The sequence below is a fragment of the Pleurodeles waltl genome, chromosome 4_1 (genome assembly GCF_031143425.1).
Source record: "Pleurodeles waltl isolate 20211129_DDA chromosome 4_1, aPleWal1.hap1.20221129, whole genome shotgun sequence".
Taxonomy (NCBI): domain Eukaryota; kingdom Metazoa; phylum Chordata; class Amphibia; order Caudata; family Salamandridae; genus Pleurodeles; species Pleurodeles waltl.
In genome coordinates this window covers 804001532-804016511 of record NC_090442.1, presented here as the reverse complement: position 1 = coordinate 804016511, position 14980 = coordinate 804001532, and the positions used below count along the sequence as shown (strand labels likewise).

At 39.3% G+C, this 14980-nt stretch overlaps 1 long non-coding RNA gene across 2 annotated transcripts in view; it reads left to right on the top strand.

Moving 5' to 3' along the window:
• Positions 1–2184: 2184 nt before the first annotated feature.
• Positions 2185–14980, top strand: part of LOC138288184 (uncharacterized) — a 354981-nt gene continuing 342185 nt past the window's right edge. For both annotated transcript variants that reach the window (XR_011202356.1, XR_011202355.1), the window contains exons 1-2: positions 2185–2474; positions 3652–3777. This is a non-coding gene — a long non-coding RNA (uncharacterized lncRNA). The remainder of the gene's footprint in view (positions 2475–3651; positions 3778–14980) is intronic.

The window sequence follows — 14980 nt, the reverse complement described above, 5'->3', positions numbered from 1 at the left end:
AGTATAAGAGTTAAAGCAAGTGTCACAAAGGATACTTCATTCTCCTGTTACTGAGGTCCTTCATACCACAAAGGCCCACACCTTAACAAGTGGAAAGGGACCCAGAGCAAGTACTAGTAGAAATGTCTCACCTGTTGCTCTTAGTATGTGCACAACGTTGCTAGGGCACCACTATACCCCTACATAAGCCCAGTGAGATCATTACAATATGAAGAAGTGTGTGGACAGCACAGCCCCAAAGATGCACAATACTATTGTGTAGAGCGCCAAAATTATCAGCATATGGTCGACAATGTTCTTCCTACAAACATTTCCTTATACTTCTACCCACAATTGCTCACTTGTGGCGTTGGGCTGACTTTTCAAATAGGTGTCTAGAGCTCTTGAAACGCATTACAAATATGCAGAGAGCACAGTGGACCCCAAAGAGGGATCGGTATTTAAGTCCTTGGTATGTGGCAGTAAAAGGAAATAGGCATAGATGGATATGCTACTGTCCGTCTTCAGAGGCGTCAACAGACATTTGGAGGTGTACGTGAGTAGTGATGTCATATCTCCTCAACAACGATTGGCTGGTGCATTCACACACCTTCTCTGTTACATGTCAAAATTGATTTGACAAGATAAAAACAGCAGCGCAATTCTTGTAGCCCTTGGTCGGGTAAACTGTGGGTCTAACTTCAATCCCTGTTTGTGTGGCTTGCAGTCTTACACTTGCAAGTTCAGTTGCACTGGTCTTTGTAAAAGCTCATCCTTTTACTGCGAGCAGCTCCTTGCTCTTCTGCAAATGAAATATACATAGTTTTTTTAAGTAATCTAACTGGACCATATTCGAATAAGGACGCTAACATGTTAAAGAAGCTTGCTTGCTCAGTAAATCAATCAATTAGTCAAGAGAACAGCAATATCCTTTAAATGGAGAGGATCATATCTGGATATGCAGAGGCTTAATTTTTCAGAAAATATATGCACACAGCTAGAAAAAGATATACAAATAATCTGTTTCATGATTGCAATAAAAATAGAGCTTCGTGATGGGTGTTTTTCCCTTGCGAAAAAGATGAGTATTTCAAAACCCTATGCAAATATATAGTGTTATAGTGGATGTATATATGTGTGTGTGAGTGAGATCAAGCAAATTTACTTTGGGACGCACCTTTATATATTTTATTTTGCAACTGTGAAAGGTTTAACCGTCTGGCAGCCAAGCAAGTGTGTTGTTTGCCCTGACCTTAAACTCGTATATTATACATTTTCGGGGAGACAGGTTTTAGCTAGCTCCAAGGTGCTTTACAGAACATGAATTTAATATGGACCGTTGGGGCTAAATCTGGGTACTGTTGGAAATGGAAGTTCTATAAATAAAAACATCGGGGCATGCCTTCTCGCTTTTACGCGCTGCAGCAAACATCTCTCGTATGCTAGATTCCGCTCTGCAGCGACCCTCTATGTTTTGCTTTATTGCATGAACAATATATTTAATAAAAGCACTGTAGTCCGTTCTCATTTATTACCGTTTGGCTCGAGCAATAACATTATTTCGAACTAAATTATTCCGCAATATTCTAGGTTTTTAGAGGAGGCAGAGAAAAATGTGTCCTGCAACCGTTTGCACAATTGCTTGTTTAGATGATGTGGGCACAAGGACTGTAGCTCATCCTACCTACTGACACTTGGTTGCACAAGCTTTGCTGTGCCAAGGGACAGCAGCTCTGCAGCCAACCTGGGACACAGTTAATGTTATCACTATGGTAACTACTGGGATGATCTGAAAGCATCCTTTAAGGGGCATCTCTCTGATTGGTGACTGCCGAAGCAAAAAGTGCATACATCTGCAAGATACTACATTTATATAGCCATTTTCACAGAGCACTCAAGTGCTGCACCCGTTTTACTGGAACGTCATTGTGCTCCTTCTTTTTAATCTAATATTGAAACTGCAAATGAAGGTTAACCAGTCTATCTTTACTTTTTCTCATTTTCCCAGACCTCCAGGCTTGTGGAATGAGGAGCAAATCGAGTTCCCCAGCAATGCAGCAACTCGCAGAACTGCTCTCTAGGCAGGGGGCTCGATGGCGGCCAATTGCAGGGCTGCCTTTGATCTTGAACTGAGAAACTCCGAGCGGCTCCCTCCAATCCAGAAGCAAACACAGGCGAAGAAGGGGAGGCGCCCCAGGGCTCAGCAACGTGTGGGGCCTCGAAGACGGCGGAATGAAGGCGACTGTCATTATAAGAGCTCTGGCGAGCTCGCGGGCACTGCAGACTGCCGCCGAGGCTGGGCCGACGCACCGGTGTCAAAGGACAGGCGGACGCTCCGGTAGGAAGAGCATGCCCGGCCTCTGCCAGACTGAGTGCGACAGTCACTCCTCCTCTGTACCTGCACCGGGGTCAGCTCGACGCTGACGAAGCCCCAGCTTCGGAGATCCTTCTCTTCAAAGATAGCGCCCAGAAGAACAGACAACCACAATCCCTTGGTGAGTACTGCCGACCACTGACAACACTGTCTGTCTAGCAGTTTCCAAGCACGCTTGAGTGTTTTATTTTTCAGCCTGCCGTTTGTTGGGCTGCCTTGTGTGTGTTCTCTGATGCGAAGATATAGACTCACGAGCTACACTCCATAACTATTTACTGTTTTTTTTCCCCTCGGGAATTAATATATTTTCATACAAACCTGCAGTAAACACATAGTACCGTTTATATTCGAGAATACCTTTGCGGAGGCTAGAAACGAAGTGACATTAGTTACATTACTGTATAGTTTTTGAACCCCCCAATGACTAAAACTCCCTTCTCGATACACATGTATTAGTTTGTGTATTTCAGAGGAATGCGTTTTAGAACAGGACATTAACAATGTGCTGTTTGCCGAACACAGCAGTGGGATTTTACGAACAGTATTTCAGGATATTTTAGCTGTTTATAGTCCCACGTTAGCCTTGTTCTCATTATTTACGCTCAAACCTATTTTAATACATTTCTGTAACTTAAAACAAGCTTGGGAGTCCTGGGGTTTGATATGATACATTTCTTGTCATATTTTATATCCACAATCTCTACACAGTCTGAGTGATTAATACCCAAGCAATCCGAGTATAGTTTGTTTTTGTGTGTACCTATAGGTGTATTTCTCTGCGTGGTTTGTACATACAATTGTATGTGCATATAAAACTATTTCTGCGTGTACTGTATTTGCATGTTTGAATTTATGTATGTTTTTATGTATGCAGGTGCATACGTCCTTGTAAACGTGCTTGTGTGTAGAAGATGTATTTGTGTGTATCTATCTATCTATCTATCTATCTATCTATCTATCTATCTATCTAATCTATCTACGTATTTGTGTTCTTTGTATTTGGATATGTGTGTGTGTGTGTCTGTGTGTTTTTAAAGACATATACACCCGTCAGCATTAAACACAAATGTGAGAGACCTACATTATAACACCTCTAGGATTGTATCTCCGCCTGCATCTATTGTAATAAAAACCAATTATGCGTGGAACAAATTTGACTTTGCAAACTAAAATGAAATTGCTTTTTAAAGACCTGCTTCAGCAGCTGAAGCTGGGGCAATATACATTATCAGTTCAGCTCCGGAAGATAATGACTTTCCTGTGCTAATAAATTTCCTCATTTTGACTTACATCAAAAGATTCTGAGGAGGAAGACGGCACACGGCACAATGACACCACAGCAGCGACGCTTGCGGTGGCATTCCCTCCACCCACCACTCGACACATGGGCTCTCGAGACCACCCAGCGAACGGTCCCTTCGGAGGTATGTCAAAGTACTGTCATTGGTGATGGCATGAAGTTCTTGTCCCGTACCCCTCTTGTGAAATAGTTTTACATTCTAGTACTGTGAGAGTGCTTAAAAGCAATATTTTAAATCCAAGTGTATTCAGGGTCGGGCAGAGGCGTTGCATGCAGTATGTATGTATTGTCGTTTTGCAACGTTGCATGGAACTTGTTACTTTTTGTGTGTATCAACTCTATTGTATGGTAAATATGTTCCAGTGATTAGATTGAGCATGTTTTTGGGTGGTTTATGAACTGTGACCACTTGATGTTGCTTTTAATTCCTTTGTGACCTGCTACATAGGAAATTGGATAAGATGTGGTCTGAAGGGTAAGGTACTTCCGTAGTATCCTATAGTACTGGTTCCTAATCCTGACTGATCGAATTATCTGATGCTTAGGCTTTCTCCCAAATAATTTCAAATTTGAAGTGTTTACAAATGTTCTAAATGTTGCTATGAAATCCAGAGCAAATAACTCAACAGATGTAAAATGTATTTCACCCTAAATAAGATGCAACAAAATAATGCCCCTGGTAAGTTACTTGTAGTGACTTTCACAATGTAAAAGTCTGATCTTCATCTGGCCAAAGAGTTTCTTATGTCCTATCCCCTTTTCTATCTCACATCAATTTAATCACATATCAGTATAACGGTAATGTGTGTGACAAGTTTTTTAAGCGATATGGGAGACATTCAGAGATTTGGGTGGTCAGGTATAAAATATGTTTTTACAAAATATTTAAAAAATAGAGGTCCTTCTGAAGCAAAACACTGAAAGATCCCAGCAATGAAAATATTTGTGAAAGGAATTACTGAAGGAACATTTTTGGACAGTTTTATTTGGAAATAATGTATTCACAGCCCTCCCATTTGAGGCAAATAACTACAGCGAAGTTCAGGGAAATGAATTGCAAGACCTGGATGAAGCAACTGGCAAATCTGGGATAAGACCTCCAATGTCTTGATTCCACAGCTACTAGTTTTGCTGCTACAGCATATCTCCTCCTTCATTGTGACTAGTCTGCAGGAGAAACATCTTGTATATAATTGGTAACACCGAGGTCCTTGAATTTATTTCAGCATTATTCAGTGATTTATACCATTCACCACATCAAAGGACAGACCCTTTCCTCTAAACAGCTCACATTCTTATTTAAGCAGCCTTAAGTTTAAAAAGGCAGTATTTAACACTAAGCCCCTCAAAACATGATTTTCAGTGTTTTTCCCATTAAATATTCTCCCATGTGCTTAGAGTCCTTAACCCTTTCCTTGAGTTTGTGGCTTCATACGTCCTTAGGTGATTGGATGTCTGGATTGACGCATCCACACTATGTACAAAGTGGTCTATCTCATTTTGTGCATACCATTTTATGCTCCTGCTTGATCTCTGCCCTGTACTCATGAACCACGCTTGCAAGATCCATAAACCTTATAAGTTCTACTTTAGTTCTTTACATATATGGTTATATTTTGAGATCTGTAACAGCAGCATTTGTGAGCTTGTAGAAAGAAATACTATTTTCACATGACAGTGTTAATACTTGGGAAGATACCGATGTCTCAATGTCACATTTCCATCTCAGAGATTTATAGCATCACTGACACAACCTCTGACCTTGACAAGATTCCATTGGTTAGTACTTCACAGCACTTTAACCCTTGTGCATAATCATACAAAGAATATAAAAAAAACACAAGATTGTCGTGCTTTAAAACAAATGGAGGTTGAACTACAGTGCAGTTCACACATGCAAATCTCCTCTTTGTGTCTGCATTTCCTCTGTTAATTAAAAAAATACACATGGTGTATGTATGTAATGTGTGTGCATTTATCACGTGTAGATAATGTAACTATTTTCAAGACTATCGGAGTGATGTTTACCTAAAATTGGAGACGTTTATCCAATGAAATTAGTGGAATAAATACACTATAAAACTAGATTACCGTTGTTTTGTACTCCTGTATTGCCACACGAGGTGCAGGTGACATTAAACAACGTGTACCTTAATAAACGTTTTTCAGTTAATCATCTGCAACCCTCATGACTAGGTTTAAAGATTGAAAACATCTTCTGTGAAAAACGCCACCAGATATCATGTAATGGTTATTGTAGTAGAACTGTTACAGGTGAGCTGGCATTAGACGATAATTCCAGGAGATATCATTTGTGGAAGTGATCGGTCTAAGAAAAGTGGAAAAAAAATCGAACTATTTGCAGCACTGAAATGTACTCTTTGCTTTCACAAAACCAGCTGCTATCCGACTGCTGCTAATGTTCTACAGTGCATACATCTCACTGTAATCTTTAGTGTCGGTTGCTCGAAATGAGTTTGGCTTGCAGCAGTGTGCTGACTAGAATGGAGATGTATTATTCATTGGCTGGAGATGAAAAATTTAAAAAAGTGTGCTTGTCTAAACAAGCTGATACACCCTCTTCGGTGGCATTCCAATAGATTTTCCTTCGTTGGTGTTGAGAATGAAAATGAGAAGTAACCTTTCCAAGTATTTTAAGGATTTTGTTCGTATTTTTGAAAGGCAGTGGGCTATTGGAACAAGTGCTCGCTTTTTCCATCCTGCTAATATGCTTCCATTGTCTATTGTGTTGGATAGCCATTGTCTGGCTATCCTGACCCTGTGATGAGTACATGCCCTGAAGGTATGTTGTGTAAACTAATTTTCGTAATGGCTTGGAATGTGTGTATGTAAATGGTACTGTGTATAGTCAACGTGAGGTATGAACAAATATACAATGAAGGGCCATGACCAGGAGAGTAGACTTCCCAGCTGAAAGATGTGAAGATCAATTCATGAACCTTTCTCTAATTTAGTCAATCCAACTCTCACACGAATGAACTGTAAAAGGCTTAGACTACACCTTTTGGAGTTCAGTCATATTAAAGAGGGGGTTCGGCAAATACTAGACTAATAATCAGTATTGGATTTATCTATGATTAGATAAATCTAGCCAGTTCTTGCATAGCGGGTTTAGAGATGTCCATCCATCTCTGCTGTATCAGAAGCAACACAACTGTTTTTTCTTTTGAACCAATTCCAAGATTTACATTGTCACCAATCAATGATATTCAAAAAGTGCATCCATCCAAGTCATATTTTCCAACTTGTTGAGCACAGAAGTGATCGTTACTTCTGTTTCTCTTTAACATATTATGCACAGCCTTACATTGTTTTAGCTTTGGTGGTGTTTGTTTTTCGGAATGCTTTTCTAAAAAGTGACAAATATAGAACTGAAAATTATCACACGATGTAGCATCTCAAACTGCAGTAATTCATAATTTTAATTTGACATTTTGAGGACACAACAATGTGAAATAAATCCAGATGAAGATGTTGATTGATTGTTATTTCTGGTAAACACTTTAAGATCGAGTCCACAAATAAAGTTAAGTCGGATAGAAGTGCGATTAAAAACTGGAAAAACGTGACACCTTTAAACTGAGCCCGATATAGTACATTGCATTTTCATACTGCGGTATTTTAGAACAGACATAGTGGTTCAGTCTTAAATCTCACTGTTTTGAAATCCACTTGCCCCTTCTCTTCATTCACCTTAAGCCACTTTCCTCACAAACGCACACAATTCCTGTTACGTTGCACAGAAGATACCAGTGTAACAGGGCTAAACTGATCAAACACCCCCAGTGTTTCATTTCTATCAGTAAGAGCCTTCGCTTCGGACTCTGTATCTGCCCCTTGAACAATGCCCACCTGTATTCGGCATAGCCCTCTTGGCAGGCACCAGCAAACTGGATAAGGTCCACCTCTGTTATTGCTTTCTTGGCAGCAATCCCTCATGACAGGCCCACCAACAACAGAAAACATTCCTGCCGGACCCCTCAACAAAAGGTAGCGCTCGGATACCTTTGCGGTTGTCATAGCCATTCAGCCTCGACTTGGCCTGAGGTTGGGTTTCTCAGTCTAAAAGACATCAGACTATATTTCCTTGCTCTCAGCTCCCCCTCCCACTGCATTTTTCTGGTGTGTGCGGGCAGATTACTGTCACATCTGCCACTGAGGTGCAGAGCAATAACCATAGCAGAAGCAGCGTTCCTGGTGGCGGGTGGGGAGTAGTGCCTGGGGAGAGCGGGCGAGGGAGGGAGTGGAGGCCAGGCTTTCTTATATGATTTTGCTTAAAATAAATAAATGTCTTGGTTAAAAAAATACTTTAGTTATCAACTGCGCATATGCAACTGCTAACCCATGGGCTTCTCCCACATTACCTCTCATTAATTCGGTTATGAGGAGAATTAAGGCTAATCCAGCTCCAAATTGAAGGCTGCTCTCCCTCATGAATACTGCATGCGTATGGCCATTTCAGAATGTTGCTGATGCAGAGTTTATTTCTCGGTGTGAAGAAACATGTGTTTTTTAACTCTCATAAATGTATTGATAAGCAAGAAAATGTAGTGAACCTGATGGTACCAATGCAATATTAAACAGTGTTCTTGCCACCCAAATTTGTAATTATTTCTACACTGTTTACCGCATCGGGGTCACAGAGTTTTAAAAATTAATGAGACTCCCTACGGACTTCAAACAGTACTGTCTACACTGAGCCGCTAAAGAAAGATGACATTATTAAACACAGCTATTCTTAATGGGCTTCAGCGCTCTTCTTGCTTGATTTGCATCATCGAATAATATTCCTGTTAAATGGAGAATAGTTTTAGCAGTAGTTTTCTGATAGCTTCTAATGTTTAATATTTTGAAAGGAAACATTAAGCAACATGTCGCACCATATGCCGTGCTTTCTGTTGTTTGTGTTGGTCTACCAAATACCCACATCGAAAACAGCGAGCACCACTCGATTTACAAAGGTAGAAAAAATCAGTGTAATTAAATATGTTCAGAAAAACATTAAACAATTCTAGGTACCACATATAAACATTTGAATATCCGAAACATCAGTCAAAATGTGCCCAGCAGGTTATGCAATATTCATGTATCACAAAGGAAACTTATATTTTTAGATAATTTGTCAGTGTAAGCTATTTTAAAAAATCTTGTTTTTCAATTTTAAAGAGTAAAATAATCCACTGCAAATTATAAAGGTAGAACCAATTGTACTTTTTTAAATTGACGTGGAATTCGGAATGCAGCTTAAGGCAAACTGTACAGTAGCATGCCCCTTATCAAAGAAGCCTTGTGTACAATGTCTAACCTTTATAAAACCTTTTCTCTGTTTCCCATGACACATTGTCATGTAAATAGTGTGTAGCCAGTGGAAGCCGTACTGTAGAAATTCAATTTACTTTGAAAGATGTTCATTATCAAAGGAATCGATGGCATTTATTTGATGTGATTCAAAGGACAGAAATTACTTTTTCCTTGTAAAACCTTTTGTGATGGTTATAGGGCGATATATTCTTTTTTCTTTAATTTTGCCTTCACAAGAGTGGATATAAAAGGAAGCCCAAGTTCTATTTTTACTGGTTGCTAGGTCCTGTTACAGGCCTAAGTGCTATTCTTGGTTGCTATGGCCAGTGATCTCAAAGCACACATTTTTAAGGAGCTGAAGATTTTTCTTTTTTGCCTTGGACTGCTCCTTGATGTATGACGTGATATTTCTGTCTGAATATTTTTACCCATAAGTAACAAATGACTGTATGTAATTCTTAAGTTGTCACAAGTAAACATTGCAGTTCTTTTGGAAATATCTTTTGTTCTAGGTTAATGACATGCAACATGTCAGTCTACACAAATTACAATCATTCATTATGAAGGACACCAAAGCTCTGAAGCAGAGTGAAATGAAGAATCATTTCCATGTACTTAGCATTTCATTTGTGTCTTCTAATGATTATACTGTACAAATATTAGCCATGTAAAAGCAGTGCTTCTTTAACAAGCCCTTCACAATCTAGCGTTTAAAGAATGCAGGTAATTTCTGCAAGATTTTATTCTCTAGTTGACAGTAGCAATGAAAATTAAAGATGTCCAGCCCATGTTACTATTACATCTATTTAGTCATTATACCTTGAATTGAATGTGCCTATATTCCAGTCAGAAGAAATTCAATATCAAACCCTATTGAGTTACACTTTGTCGGTTAATGTCTGTTAAGTGAGACCACTTGCACTTGGATGTCATCAATACTATCTTTTGAAGGAGAAGACATGATTTTTTCCATTTGGACTACTAAGTGATCTATGCAGAAATGGCCCCAAACAGAATTATATGTATCTGAATATACTCTATAGAGTTAAAGGTAAACGTGAGAACATATTCTGATTGTATCTTCTACAATGTTATTATGAAATTAATGTTTGTGAAATATATTTAAAGGCACAAACATTCTATATACTGTGTTCAAACTGTCAAACAGCCTTGAAACATACAAGAACACGCACTCTCAGTAAAAGTTGATTAGATTTAATATGAAGTGCTCTAGCTCCGTGGCACGTTTCAGCCTCACGGCGTGACCAAGGTCATGGGGCCAAAATGCATTGCAGGGGCTAAAGCACTTCAGATAATATCTAATCAACTTTTCCTGGTAGTGAGTGTTCTCTTAAGTTTCAAGGCTTTTTGACTAATACTTGCTGGAAGCCGCATCCAGCCAACATGCGCCACCCCGTAGTGGTATCACGGCCAAGGTGGAAGTACATACGGTGTACTTTCAAAATGTGAAAAATGAACAACGTCAATGTAAAGTTTTGATCTCACATTTTTGGTCAAATCTCTGTTATCCAAGAATAGGTAACATATTTGAACAGCAAATGAGTTTCTACCCTTGTAACCTCTACAAAACAACCCTGGTCTCCTCCAACAAAGCTACTTGCTTTCTTTCACTTCAGTTGATAGTTAAGTTTGAAGAATTCCAAAGAATCTGAAATCCCTAAAATCACTATTAAGCAAGATGAGTTAATCGTCTCTTATTTGCTAATCAGCTGCATCCTGAAATTGTCTTTATATGTGAAAGAATGCATTCAGTGTGTCTGCCCCAGCCAAAGTTGCCAAACACTTCCCTGAAGAAAATTAACACAGTGCTCATTAGATAATCTTTAAACTTAACTAAATTTGCTGTAATGGGTCTGCAGTTCATGCAAGACATGGTTGGATTCTCAAGCAGCTCAAAGTGAAGAATCCATAGAGGCAATCATACTTTATTCAGGGTGTCCTACTTCCACCTTTGGGATAGTTGTACCTTACAATTCCTCAAAGCACATGGATTTGTAGGGCCAACAAAGCAACCAAATATTACTGAAAAAGAATTAAGGAACTGAAAGGTTGAAACAATTTTTCAAATAAAGACTAATGTATCAAACATTTGTAGAATATAAATACAAATTTTCAAAAGAAAAATCAAATCAAAAATACAAAAAAGAGCTCCAAATTCAGATAACAAATTAAAATATCCCATAAAAATTGTGTTGAAATTGCATAAATATAAATTCAATAGGAAAAAGAAAAATTGTCAAAGTCTAAAGATGTCTACCTAGAGGTGCCTAAAGTGACTTGTCTCATCGAAGCTGGTGTTTGCGGGTGGGTCAGATTTCGTCTTTTGCTCTTGAAACATTATGATCAAACAGTGCCAACTAGATGCTATACGTATGCAGGGCTTCGAAGGGAACACATTTGTGATGAGCCAGACCTTTTGCAAGATGAGCACCAGGGTGTTAAACCTTGGAGTTGTCAAGTAGACCATGTGAGACTGGCGTACAGCATTTGCTGGAAAATCAGAGGTAGCTCTTGATCATGTTAAAGATTTCCATGTTCGGATTTCGTGAATTTAGAACCTTATAATGGTTCTTTTAAGCGGTTTCTAATGTCATTATTTTCTGGACTGGTCCCAGTGACATCCGTTGTCTGACAAATTTTGTCTAGACTGGTCCACAGCTGGTGCATGCCCCATAGTCCTATAAGCGCAGCGGTCACTTTGAAGTTTGACATCTGGTGCATAATCCTCAAATGAAGCAAGTGCTCTCACTCTGGTACACTTCAGGCTTTCAGGAAGCTTATTCCCCAAACAAACAGTCCAAGATCAAAATGTACTATGGATTATTTCACAAAACTAGCTATTTCAGTTCTTTCTGGTGAGAGGTGTAAAAGAAGGAACACACCTCCCGCTGTTCCTTTTCTTGGCATTAGGAATTAATGTCTCCCACCACAGAAGCATTATTAATTAATTCTCGGATTCAAGTTCTGTTGAAGGTCCAGAGGGCCAAGCATGTGTTCTTAAAGTGTAGTCTCAATTTGCCATTAGTGTGCATCACAAATTCTAACCCTAAAGTATTCTCATTACTGTTTCTGCAGTGTAAGGTATTTTCTGTCTCAGCAAAATGTCCCAGAGTTCCTTGCAGGCCAACTTCCTCTATGGCAGACTGCTCCTCCATTTTAATTTCATTCTCCCAATTCCCCCCATCTACACACAGCCAAGTAGGTTAGCTAGCCACTTAAGAGATTTTCCAGCAGCCTCAGGAGGATGTTCCTCAGATTAAGGTAGCAAGAGTCTGGTGAGACCACAGTTAAAAAGGATTTGGTGATAGCAGGGCTAATAGCTGTCAGAAGGCTGGGCAGGCATGGCATGCAAGCTTCTCCCACCCAACGCCTGCTTATTGTGTACAATGTCTTTGAATATTAATGTGAAAAGTAAACAAGGTATTTATATGTGGTTTACAAATGTCATTCGTAGAAACAATTACCCAAACATTGCCATTTTTATATTTGTATCTGTGACCAGGTCATTTTGATGCATACATATCAACATTATAAATTTAGAGAAGAGTTGACTGACTCTTACCCTATCATCTCTTTTTTTAGGCATATGAAGTACACATCAGACACATTTAGTTAAGAGAAAAATGCTAATACTAAGCATCCTAAATCTTAAACACATTGATCTAATCTGGAATTTTCTGGAACTGATGCAGTCAGCTTGAAAAGCATCTGATATCAATGTGTTCTTCCCAGTATCTCACTGGCCAATTCTAGCATGGATGGTGGTGTGTTTTAAGCAGACAGGCCTCAACTTTAAAAACAGATGAAAATACTACTTAGTGGAATTCCTCTAACTAACATTTAATATCCATCTCTTGCCAGAGGGCTGTAAACAAAAAAATAAATAAACCTCCATGGTTAGCCAGCTATAACACCAAAAACAATTAGATGAGTTTTTCAAATGATTGTGGATTCCTAGCTCACAGGTTTGGGAGTAACATTCTTAAATAATGTGGTGATACCTTCATTTTCAGATAATTCATAATTTACTCTATAAGTTGGTATTAGACTTTAACTTTTAAACAAGTGGTCCTGCTTCTTTACCTTCCACTCAATATCACGTTCTATATGGGGTTCAAAGAAAAACAATTCTAGCTTTCTTTCATTTAATATTTTCACCAAATCACTCAAATGATGTATCTCTTTTACTAGCTTCTATTTAGACCAATGACCCAGGTTTCCTGAAAGTGTATACTGAATGACTACTGTTGTTCCATTTGTTTAGCTTTTTTGGGGTTCCTTCTTCATTCAGTCACTAGAATAACTTCCTAAAACAAAACAGCTCATTGGTAGGGTTTTAACACCTGGCCAAAATATATCAGCAAGTGCCGCACTCACAGATCAATTCCTTCTCTTTAATGTAATTTACCCTATTGATTTGTGGATGACATATATGGGTGCTGTCTTTGCTGCTTTACACTTTCAACCCATTCACAAGATCATTATTGTTTGGGTATGGTCACTCTTTCAGAATTAGTTCCATACTCATTACCTTGGTATTCACCCTAAATTTTATTAACATTTGAAGCTGACACAAAGTCCTCTGCCTAACAGATAGCTGTAAGAAAGTGAATTATTAATTGAGGTAGATAAATGTTCACCACAAGTAACAGTCACTAATCTGTTAAGTCCAGTCAAAGCATTCAGTAATTTAAACCTCGGCTCAACCCATGGTAGGTATGGCACAGAGCAGAAAGGTTGAATGTAAAGAAAATGTACAAAGCATTTAAAAGTACCAAAACAATTAAAAAGTAAAAAAAAAAAAGCACTCCAATTTAATAATTTAGGGTTTACTGTAATATACAAAATGGTACTAAAACTTCAAAAATCCAATAGGGTGCAACAGTGATATGAAGTTTGGAAGATTTATGGGTAAATAGCACCATAAAGCACTAAGGGCCAGATGTAGGAAGGCTTTGCGAAAAATGCCGTTTGCAAGGCACAAAAGGCCTTACGTGATGCAGAAACACATTTTGCGAGTCGGTACCGACTCGCAAAATGTGTTTCAGTCTCGCAAATAGGAAGGAGTGTCCCCTTCCTATTTGCGAGTCGCACTGCGATGTAGAGTTGATTTGTGACCGCGAAAGCGGTCGCAAATCAACTCGCAGTTACCATCCACTTGAAGTGGATGGTAACTCATTCGCAAACGGGAAGGGGTCCCCATGGGACCCCTTCCCCTTTGTGAATGCTCACAAAAATATTTTTTCAGAGCAGGCAGTGGTCCTATAGAACACTGCCTACTCTGAAAAAAACCGAAACAAAAAGGTTTCGGTATTTTTTCTATTTGCAGCTCGTTTTCCTTTAAGGAAAACGGGCTGCAAAGAGAAAAAAAAAAAACTGCTTTATTGAAAAGCAGTCACGGACATGGTGGTCTGCTGTCTCCAGCAGGCCACCATCCCCGTGAGTGCCTAGACTCGCTATGGGGTCGCAAACTGCCACCCACTTCATAAATATTTATGAGGTGGGTCTTTGTGACCCCATAGCGAGTCGCAGAAGGTGTCTGAGACACCTTGCTGCATCGCGATTTGCGAGTTGGAATTTGCAAGTCGCTCTGACTCGCAAATTGCAAGTCGCAATTTGTCACGTACCTACATCTGGCCCTAAGCCCCTATGGTAGTCTTTGATCATGGTAGACTGGGCCCTAGGTGCAATTTCAGGCCTACTGCCATGGAGCATGCATGGTATACACAACCACATTAATCCAATTTGAGTTTATACCTTGGAACGTAGTCTCAGAAATGGAAGTTTAAATCCTGTAGCAGGACAAGGTTGCTTTTTAGAGGAAGTCTTCTCAGTCAGATAGCTCTTGGACGAGAGCCCACTAAAGCCACTGGCTTTGACAGTAAAAGCTTCAAGTGGGTAAATTCAAATTGTGTGCCCAGGGACGTTATCTTGTCTGCCAAATGGGTTTGGCTCCTTACCTGGTCAAGATTTTAGGTTTGGGC